The following is an 18923-nucleotide window of genomic DNA, read 5'->3' on the forward strand; positions in this document are numbered from 1 at the left end:
TAGCTATGATGATGATTGTAATTACCAATAGAACATTAGTCAATGATATAGGAATTAATCAGAGAGCTAGGAGGCACAGTGAAAAGTATCTGTATTAAAGTTTTTTGGAAGCAAACTAGACTTCAGATCCAATTCCAGTACACTCTAGTTGTATGATATGGAAAAAGTTTCTGTGTATGTTAAACCTTCTAGAAATGCTAAACTTTTAAGGTTGATGGAGGTCTAGTTGAGTTGACATAAGTAGGGTGCCTAGGATGTGGTAGGCACTCATGAAATGTTTTCTGCAGGATTATAGTTCTCCATGTACTTCACGCCACAGTTAACTGTAGATATTACACAAAACACTCCCAACAACTAGTCACCCTTTTAAGTAATGGTAACATTTTGGAATCTTCCACTATGGTCCCAATCCAGTATGGCTTTTATATATGTTATTTGTTCTCAATAATACTGAATATCTACTAGTACTCAAAATCAAAATAATATGTAGTGATTCTGACAAAACAAGAGTGATCTATGGCTACACCAATAGCTTAAAAACAGGAGAGTGATTATATGCTAAAATGACAGCTGCATAACTGATTCTGCTAGGGCAGGAAAAGAAGAATGAAAGTCAACTACCCATCACTCCCATAGCACTTTATGAACGGACTTTCTGATCAGTACTATATCCTTGGTGTAAAGTTCACCTTGAGTTATTTACAATGAATAAAGGAAAAGTGATTTTAGAGAAAAGTCAAAATTCATCTCTCCCCAAATTATTTATTTTTCTAGTATTTTGATACTATCTTATGAACCAAATTTTTACAACAAATAATCCTCAAAATTATATATTTATAAACGTCTCAAGTTCTTAAGTTTCCTTCAGTGCTAATGAATCCACTAAGTGACTCATCTGCCAATTACACTTAGAAGTGTAACAGCTTTCTCTGTTCAGAATATTCAATTACTAGATGTTCATTTCAATTATGATACCTAGTAAACATTTCATCAGGGACCTGAAAAATGTCTTTGAATAGGGAGAATGTATGTCTCTGTAATCAGTATCATTTGATAACAATAATTAGAAATAAATAAGGTTGACAAAAACAGCACAATGTCACTTTACTTTGAAATTGAGTCATTTTAGACTTCTTGACAACGAAAAAAGTCAGCTTCATTTTTTCTGGAATTTTTTAAAATTGTAGATGTTCATTTTAATAATGCCAAACTATTCTTTTAAAGTACTTTCATAATAATTAATATTTAATGTGTATAAATATTAAATGTGAGATGTCATCTATTAATTCAGCAAATGGCTCCTTTTATAGGACTTCATTATCTATGGATGCATATGAGTGTTTATGTGTAGCAGTAACAGTAGTAGTCACAGACATAAAAACATTTGCACCACCACTTCATCCCAAACAAAAAATAAACAAAAATGCATGATAGATATTTTTGTTTGCTCACTCTTAATGACTAATTTCTTTGATTATCCTGTGAACTCAAGACATCTACTGGTGTGATCATAGTTCCTTGTATAGAAATTATAACTAGCATTTACCTGAAATAACAATGTAACATTCTAATTAGTATGACCTCTTTTCTAAAAACTATCTCCGTGAAGATCTTCCTGATATGGTGGTTGTGTCATTACCCTCAACCTTAAGGTGACAGCAATTCCTATTTAAAATACAAATTTCCTCTAAAGTGAAGATTGAGGCTGGCAAGGTCCATTGATATATACCAGCATTAGTGGCTAAAACCTCAAAGAGAAATTGAGCTTTTAAATAGCCTCAATCATCTCCTTCCACAATTATATTAATAATTTAATAATTTTTATACATGTTCATGCAGACTTTAATATTCTTCTCTGTAGGAGGTGAAGCTTACTGCACTTGCCAGTTCCCTGAGTATAAGTTGGACTTACAGATAAGCTTCTAAGTATGGAAAGAGAAAAATAGTAATTTTATAGTGGAGAAACATGGCAATCATCAGCTTAATGAAGTGATCAAGTTTACACACCCTCTAGTAATTACTCATGTTGATATATTACATGCACCTGATATGATGAGATGAGCACACAGAACATGTATGACACTCTTCCCCAAATCCACGATCTCACCTCAGTATAATCATTTAAAAAGTTAGACAAATCCAAATCTAGGGACATTCTACAAAACACAGGATGACTTCAAAATGTTTGTGGAAAAATAAAATTAAAAAATAAAAATAAAAATTATAAATTTAGTATCTCAACACATTCTCTATCAAGCACAAGCACACTTTTTTAAACAATGATACCATCCATTTAGTCCATCTTTAAAGAACTGAGGTCCTGGGACTTTAACCATGTCAATGCAGTCTAGTTTACATTATTTGCTGGAGAAAAATAAATGCCATAATTTTTTTTAAGATTAAAAAACAGAAAGAAGTCAGGAAAAGCCAATGCAGGACGGTAAGGTGTGTGCCTTATGATTTCCAATCAAAACTCTTACAAAATTTTCCTTGTTTGATGAGCACAATAAGCAGGAGCATTGTTATGGTGGAAAAAGAATCTCTCATGAAGCCTTCCCAGTGATTTTCCTGCTAAAGTGTTGGCCAATTTTCTCAAAACACTCTTATAATAATCAGATGTTATCATTATTTGACCCTCCAGAAAGTCATCAAGAAAACTGCCTTGAGTATCCCAAAAAACTGTTGCTGTAAACTTTGCTCTTGACTGGCCTCCTTTGTTTTGACTGGACCAACTCTACCCCTTGGTAACCATTGCATTGATTGTGTTTTATGTTCAGGATTGTATTGGTAAAGCTATGTTTTACCTTCCGTTACAATTCTTCAAAAAAAAAAAAAAAAAAAGGATCTTGCTTAAAATGTCCTTGATTAAAGGACATTAAAATGTCCTGATTAAAATCGAGACCTTTATTTAAATGTCCATTGAAATGTCTTCGCTTGTCTGAAGCTGATCTGAATGTTTCTAGTAATTAAGAGTCTTTTTCTTGAAAAGGGTGCATGTGTGTTTGTTCAGGAATTTATGCCAGGATAAAAACAGTGCAAATAAACTCTATCTAGGTTACCAAATCAAAATAGTGAGAGGCTAGGGCTGAGTGAAGATGGTCAGAATCCATAAGGCACTGATAAAATAAAGAATAAAATATGACCATGCAGCCTAGGAAAGTCCTGTGAACTGAGAATCACAGAGGCTATTGTACTTACCTATCATATACTGTAGGGGCATGCGTGGTGGTTTTAAGAAGAGCTTAGCACCACATAGAAAATGGCTTGGAACCAGACAAGAGTGGAAAATATCTATCTTTCCATTTGAAAGTCAAAGAGAAGCTGAATTTACACAAAGAATGAAGCACAACAGGATATAAGTCGGTGCATATGTCCATAGGTCAGTTCTTGACCTAGGTATGGAGCGGGGGATGGGGAATGAAGCTACAATTAAAGGAAAAGTTCCAGCCAAATGTCACCTAGAGCTAGCTTTGATAAGGGTGGTTATCAATGGTGTGTCAGTGCATAGACTTGAAGCAAAATAATAGTATCCACTCAGGTCTCAACGCGACCACCTTAAATTTTCTCTTTCGTTCTTTCTTTACCAGTAAAAATACAAGTAAACATATTTCAAGACTTAAGAAAAACTATTAGAACATTCAACATAGTTATAAAAAATAAGTACATGATTCATAGCTAGACCAGCCAAACATGAAACTGTTAGATTCTGAAAGACTGATAATAAAATATTGTCATAGCATTAGTCAGTGTGTGTAGAATAGGCATAACGCCCAAGCTAACTGGGGTGAATAATCAATGCAATATTTATGAAAACGTGTGTTTAGCAATAAAATTGACTATAAGTTGCTTGCGTTAAATAATCCATATGGTAAAAGCATTTACATATTTGGCTGATATTCCTATTCCAATATTGTATTTTTTATTTGCCTACCTTTTCCTTTTTAATTTTTCAAGATAAAATGTCTTTAACACTTGCTAGCCAAATGATTCATGGTCATTACAAAAATTTCCAAAAACATAAAAAAGTAAAAAGTTGAAAAAGGAATATTGACTGTACATCTTCCCAGATATGATTTTATGCTTATGTAAAGATAAAAAGAGGGATGCATTGAAAGATCAATAAATGAAATGTTGAACTAACTGATGAACAAACCGGTTAGATAGACACAGTCAATAATAGAAGCAACATACGTTATCTTAATTAAAAGCATTTTAATTCAAATTAAACATTTTATAAAGCTAATTGAAAAATAATCTGTGTATAATTGAAAGAGTTGCTGGATTTCATCCATTTGCTTCATCATCTGAAGAGTTATTAAATCTTATGAGCTTTCTCTAAGTTTGAAAAAAATCACAAAAATATCCTTATGAAGTATTGGTCATAAAGCTTTGATTTTAAAATATTTTTGATTATTAATATTACATCTAGTATTCATAATTAATATAATTAATTTATATAAAATTTTCTGTGTATTAATATTACATATAATATTAACAATTAATATAAGTAATATTATATTATATTAATTACATATATTCTATCATATATTATTATATATATTTATATTCTAAACATGAATAATAGAATATTATAATTCTTATACATAATATACACATATTCTTTACAAGTATATATTAATATCATATATGTTTATGTATATTAACAAATTTTATGCTAAAAATGTGAGAATTATGTAAAAAATAAAAAAGTAATTCTATATAAATATATTTTTTATATTGATAATTTTATATTTATATCTAATTTTATATTTACATATAATTGATATATAAATATTAATACTATTAAAATGTTAAGTTTTAGTGTGTAATATTTAACACATTAATAATACTGGTAAATATATATAAATATATTATACAGTAATATAATTATATAATTGATATAATTATTATATGTTAATATTTGTATTTATTTGACACTTTTAATATTAAAAATGTAGTTAGAATTATGTAAAATATGTAGAGATATATAAAGAGAGAGGGAGCTATGAAAGATAGCAAAACTGTCCCACTAATTTTCCTTCTCAATTCCTTGAATATAATGTTTATGATTTTGCCTTTTGACAGCTTACAGCCTTTACATTGTGCTGTGTGGCCATGATTTCTACAATTATTTAGTTTTATTTATATCTAAAAATAATTCAATATTTATTCCCAGTTTTTTCATAGATTCTGTACTTCTAAATTATTTTTAATATTTACCACTTTGTTAATTCTACTGAAATTGTCTAGTTCATATTTTTATTTTATTTGTTTCCCCTGAGACTTGCTAATTGTTTTTGATTCATTGAGTTATTGCATGTGTAAAAGTGAATTTTTCAGCTTAGAATTAAAATCCTCAGATATCACTTCCTAATCCTTAGAAATTTGCCCGTATGTTGCCTTTCTTCTGAAATTGTTGTTTTAGAATATATCAACCATTCATTCACTCAGTAAGTATTTTATTGAGTGCTTACGATAGGATCTCAAGTTCTTTGTTCTAGGAACAAGAGTAAAGCAATAAACCAAATACACAAAATCGTTTCACTTAGAGGTCACATTCTAGGGAAGGAAAACAAAAACACATGAGTAAAAAGAACATCAATTTAGATCATACGTGATTAGCTCTTGGCTCCTGTCCTCTGCCTCGCCACAGTTCTCAAGCTGGACTTGGCTAATATCTCTACCTTGAGTTGAAGGGTGAAGAGAGAGAGTACGAAGAAGAGTTAGGTGTCCTGTGCAATCATAAGCAGCTGCTTCTCAGAAAGGGAAGGGGCAGCCTTGCCAGGTCCTCTTTGTTCTCCCAGCCCAACCCTTCCGTCAGGCAAATGGTGGTCATCTGAACTCAAGATTCTCGGCCGGGCGCGGTGGCTCAAGCCTGTAATCCCAGCACTTTAGGAGGCCGAGAGGGGCGGATCACGAGGTCAGGAGATCGAGACCATCCTGGCGAACACGGTGAAACCCCGTCTCTACTAAAAAATACCAAAAAATTAGCCGGGCGTGATGGCGGCGCCGGTAGTTCCAGCTACTCGGGAGGCTGAGGCAGGAGAATGGCGCGAACCTGGGAGGCGGAGCTTGCAGTGAGCTGAGATCGCGCCACTCACTCCAGCCCGGGCGGCGGAGGCAGACTCCGTCTCAAAAAAAAAAAAAAGAAAAAGATTCTCGAGATGACCGCTACTCTCCTGCAAGTCAGCATCCATAATCTTTCCTATCCATATCTAAGCTACAGCTTACATATACATTAGGTGGCAACAAATTCTAACTGAAACCACAGCAGATCTGAAAACCCTATAAGGCCGGGCGCGGTGGCTCACGTCTGTAATCCCAGCATTATGGGAGGCGGAGGCGGGCGGATCACGAGGTGAGGAGATCAAGACCATCCTGGCTAACTCGGTGAAACCTCGTCTCTACTAAAATTACAAAAAATTACCAAAATTACCCAGGCGTGGTGGCGGCGCCTGCAGTCCCAGCTACTCGGGAGGCTGAGGCAGGAGAATGGCGGGAACCCGGGAGGCGGAGCTTGCAGTGAGCCCAGATCGTGCCACTGCACTCCAGCCTGGGTGGCAGAGCGAGACTCCATCTCACAAAAAAAAAAAGAAAAAAAAAGAAAACCCTACAAGACCCTAAAAGATAGACAATAACAAATGTTGGTGAAGATTTTATAAAATTGAATCCTCCACACATTGTTGGTTGCAATATAAAATGGTACAGTCACTTTGGAAGACAGTTGAAAAGTTGTTGAAAACAAGAAACATAGAGTCACCATATGACCCAGAATTTTCACTTTTCCGTACATACCCAAGGGGGGGAAAAAAAAAGAAAACATATGCTCCACAAAAGCTTTTATACAAATGTTCATGGTGCCATTTTTCCTAATAGCCAACAAGTGGGAAACAGCCCAAAATCCATCAACTGATGAGCAGATAACCAAAAGTATGGAGACACACTGTAATGTACACAAACCATAGAAACATTGTGCTAAGTGAAAGAAGCCAGTCATAAAAGGTCGTACATTGTATAAACCTGTTTATTTGAATATTTCCTTTGTTTTCTTGTTTTCATTAAAATGTGTGCTTTCCTTAAAGACACAGTTTCTCCATCTAATATTTCGTAGAAGCTGTTTAATTTCACTTTTCTGAAACCGCTTTTCTACCATTGGGTCTGGAAGTAGCAAAGACATTCTTTGTGCTCTTCATTGTCAGTTTTCCGCTGTTCTTCCTCCATCGTCCCTAAATAACACCAAGAGTGAATCTCCCGTTATCAGTCTACATCATCTATCTTCCATCTTTGGTTCAAACACCTTATTTATCACTTCTCTGCCTCTTCAAATTTAGTTTAATTGATGAATATATTAACTAGCATAAAATGATCATGCAAAATTCTAAACTAATCACTTAGTTTCCAGGAATTGGTGTATGTGTGTGTGCGTGTGTGCGTGTGTGTGTGTCTGTGTGTGTTTTGTTTGTTCCTTTGGTGGGGGATGGTGTCTCCCTGCATCCCAAACGCATGCACACAAATGACTGAAATAGTTAAAGAAAAAGCCTTGTGATGACTTTAGTACTCGACTACCATGGGTAACACAAGAATTTTACACAACTGATACTTCTAGAGTGTTCCTAAGGTTCTGTGGCAGACATCTGTCCAGCATCATGTAATTGAAAGTAAGGATGTCAGATGCTCATTTATCCTACAGGACATCTTCTGCTCACCCAGACAAGAGCTATGTAAGCCACAGCCGTTCTTTCTTAACTCAGAAGGAGGGTAAGATTGGCAGTCTAAAACCTGTTTCCTTATTGTTTGTTTAGTTCCTACTAAATGTCAGGTGCTTTTCTAAGATTGGAGAATATTAGATCATTTCATCATCACAATATGATATCCATTTAAATGTTGAATTAATTGAGATGCTGATTAATAAAGTTACTAAAGTCAAACAGCTAGCTACCAGGAGAGCAGGGACTTCAACACTGCAACCTAATTCCAGACGTCTCCTTTGTAAATACAATGTGTCCTGCCTCCCAGACATGGTGAGGATGAGTCCATGTACTTTTAGCTTTATCAAAGAAAAAATTATTCTCTAAGTACATCAGAGGCGACAGAGATCATGAAATGCAGTGATGAAAAAACAAACAAACAAACAAAAAAACCATTTCTGAGACTCTAAGAACCCTAATTACATTTCTTGTAAATCACTTATATTTTACAGTTGGGTTTTCCAGGACTCTTGATACCTATGTTTATATTTCTGGGATTAGATAATATGTGGTAGATTTATAGAAGCTGGAGGCCAGGACTGTGCATAGTTTCTGATATATTGAAGTGATTTCAGTGGTTTTGTGACATCATTTTACTCATGGATTTATGATGAAGAAGATCACAGCAGGCAGACACCCAGTTGCCAGTGGTGTTACAGGTGGGTAGTAATGATGCCCCACTCCTGTCTTGTGCAAAATTCTTACTGTCTCTCCATCATGAATGAAAGTCTGAATGTTACTGGCACTGACAGACACACTCTGGGATAAGTTTCTGTCTCCCAAGTCATACTAATGTTCACTCCCTCTTTGCATATCATTAACCAAGCATGAAAGCTCAGCCCTGTACAAACCACTGAAGCATTTGTGAGGGCTGCTGCAATGGGCTGGCTGCTGCAATGGGCTGGCTGCTGACCACATACTAGCCATTGCAAGTGCCTAATGCATAGTATCAGGACCAGAATTCATTAGGCCATTTCAGTCAAAGTCTTACAACGTTGGTTGTGTTGGGTTCCAAGAAGTTCCTTGACCTCAGGTCTGTCCAAAAACACACCATTGGCTGGCAATCAAACAAAGCTTGTCTGAGTCACGCTTGGTGGGACTGTTGCCTTTCATTGCAGCCTTACCCTCCTGTGCCCCTCATGCCTACACAGAACTGGTTTCTGGACTTGTGCGTCTCCCTGTTCTAACTGTGCCTTCTTTCTTTGGGCATAGATTCAGCTTCTCTGTCTCTGTCCTTAGAAGGCTGCGTGGAGGTTTTACACTTTTGCTCTGAAGATTGTTGAAGATTCTGATAGAGAAGAAAGGCAAGAGAAAAGAGGAAATGGGCCACTGTATGACCGAAAGTGGTGGGCACCAGTAATAAAGTTACTAACGTGACTTAATTGGACCAAATAATTTCCTTATTTCTGGTAAAATTTATTTTTTTCTTTGACCGTGGGTAAGAAGTGCCGTCTGTTTTTAAACGTAGTTAAAGGAAACTTCCACATTCCTGGAAAAACCCCAGCTACAAGTCGAAACGAATCGAAGGGCATCAACACGAGATTTCCTGTGACTTACCACAGTGGTGTGTATTGCCTAGAGGCCTGTTATGCTTAAATTAATTTAATCATGCTTTATGAAAATACCATATAATTTTCATTTGTGATAATCTGGCAGCATTAAAAATATTACTGTATATTTTAAGCTAATAAATCTCTTAGGCTAATAATAAAAATCAGCCTCTTATACAATGATTGATAAAGCACAAATATTATTTCAATAATCATTAAAAGACAAAGAAAGTATTAAGATGATTTTCCTTTTGAAGTAGTGTGCTAAATAAATGTTTCGTGGTAAATAGACAATGTATATTTCTACCTTCTAGAAAGGTGAATTATTTTAAATTGACTAGTAATTTGAATTCCACATGTCTACAGAAAACATTCAACGAGGTATACACAAAATAATGCTCAAGAATTGATCTCAATATTCCTTAAGTTATGCAAAATCATATCAATCTTTTGGAGTAATGTCAACTTTATGCTAATTTACAAGCACTACACAGGAGTTTATTAGATTTTATAAATGACTCTCACAGGAGGTGTATATTGCAATAAAAGAACAAAACATATTTTCTTCGGTAATAAATGCAAAATGTACTCTTGGCTAAAAACTAAAACCTGGTAACAGAATTTAAATTAGAACTGTGTGCTTTTTATAAATTTTGTTTCTAAATATTAAGGTTTTTAACTAACATCCTAAATAAGAAATCATGTGGATGATTTTTTAAAATATTTAATATTCCATTGTGGACTAATTACTTAGTAATAAAGACTGACAGTTTTCCTAGGAGAAAAATCTAATTACATTGAGTTGACTGCCAAAGAGATGGCTCCACAAGTCAAGTCACTTTACTGGTAATGCTATGCAAACTGCCACAAAGAAAGTAGCAATCGAAGGGCTAATTTCATTGTTATATCAACATGTGTGAACAGAAGAGATTTACAATTATCCTGGCTAATAAACTTAAGGGAAAATGTGTGGCATGTATTTGTGATTCTGATACTTGACAGGGCTATAAACTATAAAGCCCAGAGTTAAATCAATCAGCTCAGTCAATTAAAAGAAAATAAAATGAAACAAAGTTAAGTTGTTCTTTGAGTGAATTTTCCCCTTGTTTACTTGTTCCTTACCTTCTATTAAATCAAATGAACAAACCTTCGTATAGATTTGTCTTTATGTGTTACTACTTCATTACTTCAGTAATTGAATGTGGCTTTAAATGAAATGGGTTTAATATGTATTATAAGAAATACACCTTCTTGTGGTATATCTTAAATTGCCTGAGATCTCTTAAAAATGCTTAGAAGCATAGTACGCATAAAACTTAATGCAGAAGATAAATGTTGGTCAACCAGATATTTATTTATTTATTTATTTGCTACATTTACAACATGTTAACAATTTTCTGGCATGGCATGGTGACTCACACCTTTAATCCCAGCACTCTGGGAGGCTGAAGTGAGAGAATCGCTTGAGGCCAGGTGTTTGAGTTCAGCCTGGCCAACACCTTTCTTGGTAGACCCAGTCTCTACCAAGAAACAAAAATCAAAACAATAACAACAACAAAAACATTTTCCTACATTTCTAATTAATTTATAGGAATCATTGTATAGCCTAAACTTTATATTAACTTAAGGCTTACTATGTGACAAAGCATATTTAATCATTAGGAATTATCGTAAAAAATGGAGCAAAGCTCCCTGACCAATAACAGCCACCACTACTTCTGTGATAGTCATTCTAATTCTTGATCTTGAATCAAATCAGGGAAAGAAGCTCACATAGGCTCACTTTGTTAGATCTTCAGTGTTACAAGTTAGCTTAAGGAGCCCTGTGAGGACACGGACAAGCCTGTGTAAATAGAATGGGTCTAATGTGAACTCTGAAAATCCCAGATAGTTCGGCCTCTCTTCCAAGTGAGGTATGCCCAATGCTGAATACCAGAAATGCCAGGACCGAAGATGAGGCATTTCAGAGCTCTGGAAACCACAAATAACCTGAGCCTACCTCTGTTTGTATTATAGGCTTTGAGATGAAGCCAGAGTAAAATTGAATTTTATATAACTAAAAGAGGTTAGAAAACTGCACTTTCTCAGTGAGAATCTTTGATTCACTGCACAACTATTAGTTCCAGACAGAAATCACGTAATGGGATACTGGAAATATTCATTCTGTAGCCAGTATAGGTAACTTTAGGCCCCCTCATTTGGTCCCACAAATCTGAAACATTGGCATTTATTTAATGCTTGGTATAAAAAGTCATAGGGCTCAGAAAGGGCAGTATTGTAAGCATATCTGGATTTACAGAATCAAGAAAGGCCTTTACACCAGAAATGGCAAGACAAGAGTTAGGCACTTTAAGGCTATTGCAACCATGAATATGATGAGCTCCCCTCAAAAACAGTGAGAAATTAGCAGGATGCCTAACCGTCTTTAATGAAAGGTTTAATTACTGTAGCTTCATGCATCTAATGTTTTCCTGCAAAAAAATAAAAGTATATCAATGTGCTATTTTTGAAAAAGGTGTCTTAAAAAAACAAACATAAAACTGGTCTATCCAAAGAGGTGGGATTAAAAATAATGGTCTCTCTAGTTCACATTTTATTAAAATTTAAGAGAAGATTCTTAGTTCTTTGTTTACATTCCTCGCCACATCAGATTCATAACCAAGTACTATCTTCCCTACATTTGAAATGTGCTTGAAACCATCCTCCTCTCTCCACTTCCCATGCCGCTACCTCGGTAGAACCCTCCTCAATTCTCACTGAACTCTCAATAGCCTCTGACTCGGCTTTTTTCACTTTGGGTCCCTCACATTCCCCATAAGAGTTACAGTGACTGTTTTCATCTAAAGTAATCCCAAATTATTCTTCTACTTACAACCTTTCATAAGAGATCACAGCACCTAGAATAAAAACCTAAAAGTTATCCCTTAGGACACTCAAAGCCCTTTGCTGAGGAGCAGCCCCTTGCCAGGATCCTCCAGCTTATCTCCTATAACTTTCCAAGAATGAACTCGCATTCAGTCACACACCGGCCTCCTTTCTGCTCCTGGCATATCCTCTGCTAGTTCTTGACACGTGGTCTTCTCCATAGTTCCTTGTGCCCAAGTGCTTCCTGGTTCTCTTTGGGTGAACTTGCTTCTTCTCATCTTTCAGATCAGGATGAAACACCCACTCCTTGCAGATGGATTTCTTCTAGAATTGTCCCATCTCCTCGGTGGACCATCTATCATAATATCCTGTTTATTCTTTCTACAAAAGGTTTCATGCTCTTGAATTATGTGAGTAGGAAGTAATACCTCAAGACTATTCTCCACTGTTTTTGTAGTGTCTTAATTTTAATTTAATGTATTTGTATTTAATTTAATGTATTTTGGTATGTGTCTACTTAGTAGTCAATATCTAAATTAATTTCCCCCCAAATAAGCAATTGTCTTATATCATGTAGCAATGATACATCACTTTTCATTTAACATAAAACTTAAATTTAGTAAGCATTTGGTTCATATATATATATATATATTCCTGTTTCTATTTCTGCACTTTTCTTTTTTTTTTTTTTTTTGAGACTGAGTCTCGCTCTGTCGCCCAGGCTGGAGTGCAGTGGCCGGATCTCAGCTCACTGCAAGCTCTGCCTCCCGGGTTCCCGCCATTCTCCTGCCTCAGCCTCCCGAGTAGCTGGGACTACAGGCGCCCGCCACCTCGCCCGGCTAGTTTTTTTTTGTATTTTTTAGTAGAGACGGAGTTTCACCGTGTTAGCCAGGATGGTCTCGATCTCCTGACCTCGTGATCTGCCCGTCTCGGCCTCCCAAAGTGCTGGGATTACAGGCTTGAGCCACCGCGCCCGGACTTCTGCACTTTTCATTCTATTTCACTGATTGTTTTTCCTTGTGTTATCACTGGTACATTGCTATTGAACAAAAAGTAATTTATAATAATTTCACTTTCTGATGGGATGATAAACTTCTGAAATTCACTGTTTTTTTCTTCTTTTTTTTTTCTTTTTTTCAATAGGAAATACTTTTTAATTACCAAACACTTACTTTTCCAGATGATTTTAAATACATATTATCCATTCTTCTTCCGTACAGTATATTAATACACTGCTTATCATTTACATATGTAAACACACATATATATACCACATACGTATATATCAGGAAAATTTTGATAGATTTAACAATATTGAGTTATCTCTTCCAGAGGCATGCTGTATCTTATTTGTTATATTTACTACTGGACATGTTACAATATTTTGAATTATGAGTATGACTGGAGTTTCATAAACTTTTATTTTTTGAATAATTGTTGTTTATATGCAACATATTCTTACATCATCTCATTTCACAGAAATTTGTTGTTTACCCATTAGTTCTAAGAGTTTAAAATTGAGTCTTTTTTTGTATTTAGCCATACTGACTATAAATAATTATGTTTTGTATTATTCGAGTATGACTTTCTTTTATTAAGTGGACTATATTTCTTTTTCCCCTGAAACACAGTCTCTCTCTATTGCCCAGGGTGGAACACAGTGGAGCAATCAAAGCTCACTGCACCGTGGAACTTCTGGGCTCAAGCAATCCCACCTCAGCCTTCTGAGTAACCAGGACTACAACCACCACGCCCAGCTAATTAGAACTTTCTTTTTTTTGTAGAGACAGAGTGTCACTATGTTGTTGCAGGCTAGTCTCAAACTCCTGTACTAAAGAAATTCTCCCACCTCAGCCTCCAAAGTGCTCAGACTACAGTGGATTCATAGTGGTTCACAGTGGGTGTGAACCACTGTGCCCAGCTGCAGACTAGATTTTTAAAACATTGAAGAATCACAGCGTTGATCCTTACCTTGCGGATGTACTTGAACATTTTTCTGTTGAATGTAATTTTTAGAATTAGCTGGTTTCTTATAAATTTATGCTTAGTAAGTGCCCCTTTATTCATAATTTACTTAAATTAAAAAAATCAATAATGGCTAATATTGCTAATCAAAACTTGTAACATGTAATGATGGATTAACTAGTTTCCTTTTCACATTGTTAATATAGTAAATTTTGATTAATTACCTAAAATTAAACCAATCTTGTCTTCCTGAAACGAACTCTACTTTTTCTTTTGATGTTATTCTTTAAATAATGTTCTAGATTTTATTTACAAATGTTGTTATGTTGTTTTAAAATATATATATATAGATATATACTAGCCATATATAGATATATATATACTAGTCACATATATATACTAGCTATATATATATATATATACACACACACACACACACACATACTAGCCCAGCTAAATTTTGTATTTATAGTAGGGACAGGGTTTCACCATGTTGACCAGGCTGGTCTCAAACTCCTGACCTCAGGCGATCCGCCAGTCTCAGTTTCCCAAGGTGCTGGAATTACAGGCATGAGCCACCATGCCTGGCCTAAAATTTTTATATTTACATTTAAAAACAAATATGTTTATGTATTTATCACATTTGGAAGCTAGGCTTATGGTTGCTTCTTAAAATGAAGTGACATGCTTCCGAAAGCATAGTAGTATAACATAGTAATAATCTGCTAACTGAAGGTTGGTTTGTACTTGCCAATGAAGCCATATGGACCCCACAATTCTGTAAAGTATACCCCAAAAAAGTCTCAACTTTTTCTATGGTTATTGATGCATTTGAAATATCTGATTTCATTGACTCCATTTTAACCATTTGTGGAGAAAACATGTATTTGTTCTGGACTTACAGGTTCACGACCAGCTAGTCATAAAAACATTCTCAGAAGGATACTGATCTCTTCCATCAGTATGGTTAAATCTCTTTCTTGCTATTTGTAGTTCTTGTTCTCATGAGCATTTCTGCTTTATTTTCAAAGCACCAGCATTTAGCTTTAAACTTCAGTTCTATTTTTAACTCTAATTTATTAATTTTAAGTACAAGTTTTATCAACGCCTTCCTCTTTTAGCTTACTTAAAATTTTATTTTTCTAGCTCTTAAATTAAACTGCTTATGTACTTTAAATACTGCCAGGTAATAAAATCATTTTCTCAATAATTAAAATGATTAAAAACATTCTTCATAAGCATTATAGACAGTGTTCTCATTTGTGTCATTTCTAAATTTTTTATAAGATTCTCTTTATTTTACATTTTAAAATGAGTAACAATTTTAGTTGTTGCTGTTATTGTTAATATCTAATTTTATTTCATTGTGGTTACAGAATGTGGCTTTAAAGATCTCTATTTTTTGGAAGTTTCATTGTGGCTAAGTACATTTTGTACATAAATTAAATTTATGCTCATATCATTTGACCTGGTAATTCAACTTACAGGAATGTAATTTTTTTCTGAGAAAATAATAGATTTGTATACAAGTAAATTTATTATACATTAATTGTACAAGAAAACTTGGTAGCAACCAAATTGTCACACTACCCGTAATTTTGGTACAGCCCTGAAGAGACATGCTTTTAAACAAAAGTCAAGCATCTGAGAATTCCCAAGGATCTGAGAAATAGTAATTGAAAAGTATGTGAAGCAACATATCCTGTAGATATATAAAATTATTTACATAGGCACAAAAATGACTGATTCAAATATATCTCAAGGCTAACTATAATTGTTTTGCATAGTGTTTTGTATGTTTTATGTCTAACCTTACTGATTTGGTTATGAGAAAACACTTTGGGCCAATAAATATGTAATGAATTATATAGTGTGGTCCTCATGCACCAAGCCACAAAATCCAAACACAAAGTTTACTAATTCAATCAATAAAGGTGTCATTAGCAGGGTTTCCTCAACTCCAGCCGTGGATGTCAACATTCAACCTCCAAATTTTAAAGACTTCAAAGGAATTCCTAGTCAACACTATTAGAAATCAAACCTAATTAGGAAAAGCTACTCAAAATTATTGTAGATGTCCCTCAGTATTGCCATTTTAAATTTCGTGTTTATGCCTTTTTATCCAAAAACAAAAACAAAATTCACAAAAAGTGGATGGGCAAAGGGAAGGCTTTGCAGAGAGACCCCGCCCGGTGTGGCATTCTCAAAGGTATTTTAGCTCACAGCTCTAAGCTGTGGTTTTTAATGTACCTTTGTTGGGAAATGATCAGACACAAAGAGCAAATACCAGAATTTTATTAAAGGATTATTATTGGGTTTTGAGGCATACAAACAAAACAGGTGTTTGTATATAATCTCCACATTTCCCAGAATATTATGACCCTGTCCTTGAGGATGAAAGTGAGGACATTTCAGGAAGCTTAGATACTGGAAAAAAAAAAAGTCTTAAAAGATATTATATTAAAATTAAAGTGAATATAAGTAGATAAATATTCTGAAAACATATTTTATATGTCTCAAGAATCCTAGAGACTATTTCTCTAAGTTTGAAATAGGTTAATAACTCATTTTTCTGTTATTTTTCTTATGATATTAGCTAACTTTGTGGATATTTGTCTCTATGCATATAAATGTGTAGTATGTATCTAGCTATCTATCAATCTATTAAATTAAATCTCATAACACTGAATTTTGTAGTTCAAAATTGTATGGTATCAGCAATTTTATATGATTAATACAACAAACATAAGAGAAGTAGTGTTCTATACAAGACTGATATTTTGCAGACCAGTCTCTGAGAAAAGGAGTTGCCCTCCTTTAAATACCCCTACAAATTGACTAAAATCTAGTACCTATAGAGTCATACTCAATAGCAAAGCTGGATCCCAGCTCACAAGCATATCTTACCTGCACAGATGAACACTGAGCTGACAAAAGGGGACTAGTGTAACCCAGTCTCTGATCGTGTCAGGGAAGAGCCTGCTGCATCCATTGCACTCAAACCCTAATCTAGCACACTAGGGCTGGAGTTAAATTCTTGCCACATTACATTGCTATTGTATCCTAGTGCCTGATGCCACTAGGAGAGGAGGGACCAACACTTCTCTACTCATGCAGTTTAAACTCTCCACAGCCTAGGATTTGGGGTGCGTTTATTAGAATCCAATGTCCTGACAGGTTTCTGTGCCATCCTAGAATGAATGGGCCCCTGGGAGTCAGTTGTGTGCATTCTTGCTACAGATCTTACTCTATTAGCTTCTATACTGCCTCAGCAGGTCTGGTATGTGCTGTCTGTCCTGTTTGTACATCTATGCGTGAACTTTGCACTGACTTGACTTAATGCCCAACAAGTACAAGGAACCATACCAAGAGTGATGTTGGGACTTGGGAGATGTTAGTGGTAAGATCAAATTCTGTGTACTTTCTGTATCCAAGATACCTATACTCTATTTTGGGGGAAAAAAAAAATATATATATATATATATATAAATTAAAAATGGTAAATCTCTAAGCAATGTCAGAGGGAAGACTATCATCATAATTTGAAAGCTACAGAAAAATGCATGCATAAGAAAGGATGGAAAGAAATCACTGACCTAAAAGAGTCAAGAATGGCTTCAACAAAAATAAATTCGTTCTGGCTAGGGGATTGCAGATAGAGAAAATAGTGTTAAAAGAGGCATGGAAGTGATAAAGAAGAAGAATATACTCAAAAGATAGTGATTCAAAATTTTTGTTTGGAGTGCGTGGCTCACAACAAAATACAGTGGGAGATCAGGACTGAGAAAAACATCAGGGCGAAACCACAGTAACTTTGGTTCTCTGTTGAAATCCATCCCTTGAAGTCTTAGAGAAAGATAACACTGATGAGGAGGGGCCTGTAGATCTGTGAGGAATCTGCCCATATTACCTAGCATGCCTGGAAACTCTCTATTTGATCCCTGATATGATTTGGCTCTGAGTCCCCACAAAAATCTCATCTTGTAGCTCTCATAATTCCCACAAGCTGTGGGAGGGACCCACTGGGAGATAATTAAATCATGGGGGTGGGTCTTTCCCATGCTGTTCTCGTGATAGTAAATGAGTCTCACCTGATCTTATGGTTTTAAAAACGAGAGTTTCTCGGCACAAGCTTTCTTTTTTGCCTTCTGCCATCCACCTAAGATGTGACTTGCTCCTCCTTGCCTTCCACCATGATTGTGACGCCTCCCCAGGCATGTAGAACTGTAAGTGCAGTTAAACCTCTTTTTTTTTTTTTTTTTTTTTTTGTAAATTGCCAGTGTCGAGTATGTCTTTATCAGCAATATGAAAACAAACAATACAGTAAATTGGTTCCAGTTGAGTGGGGTGTTGCTGAAAAGATACGTGACAATGTGGAAGCCACTCTGAAACTGAGTAACAGGAAGGGGTTACAACAGTTTGGAGGGCTCAGAAGACAGGGAAATGGGGGAAAGTTTGGAACTTCCTAGAGACTGGTTGAATGACTTTGCTGAAAATGCTAATAGGAATATGGAAATGAGTTCCAGGTTGAGGTGATCTCACATGGAGATGAGGAACTTGTTGAGAACTGGAGTGTAGGTGACTCTTGTTATGTTTTAGCAAAGAAACGTGGCATTTTGCCCCTGTCATAGAGATTTGTGGAACTTTGAACTTGAGGAAAATGATTTAGGGTATCTGGTGGAAGAGATTCCTAGGCAGCAAAGCATTTAAGAGGTGATTCGGGTGCTGTTAAAGGTGTTCAGTTTTAAAAGGAAAACAGAGGACAAAAGATTGGAAAATTTGTAGCCTGACAATA

General features: G+C 35.2%; 2 long non-coding RNA genes across 3 annotated transcripts in view; one reads left to right on the forward strand and one right to left on the reverse strand.

The window, feature by feature from the left end:
* The window catches only part of LOC116271494, a 76366-nt gene extending 70444 nt beyond the window's left edge, over positions 1-5922 (reverse strand). The window contains exon 1 of the long non-coding RNA XR_004180107.1: positions 5615-5922. This is a non-coding gene — a long non-coding RNA (uncharacterized LOC116271494). The remainder of the gene's footprint in view (positions 1-5614) is intronic.
* Positions 5923-7468: 1546 nt separating this feature from the next.
* LOC110741824 lies at positions 7469-13853 on the forward strand. Of its 2 annotated transcripts, XR_002518760.2 has the most exons (5): positions 7647-7721; positions 8324-8407; positions 8961-9312; positions 12449-12573; positions 13813-13853. It is a non-coding gene; the product is annotated as an uncharacterized LOC110741824 (long non-coding RNA). The 2 variants fall into 2 exon arrangements; XR_002518759.2 differs by lacking the exon at positions 8324-8407 and having other exon boundaries at positions 7469-7758.
* Positions 13854-18923: the final 5070 nt, after the last annotated feature.

The sequence above is a fragment of the Papio anubis genome, chromosome 19 (genome assembly GCF_008728515.1).
Source record: "Papio anubis isolate 15944 chromosome 19, Panubis1.0, whole genome shotgun sequence".
Classification (NCBI taxonomy): Eukaryota; Metazoa; Chordata; class Mammalia; order Primates; family Cercopithecidae; genus Papio; species Papio anubis.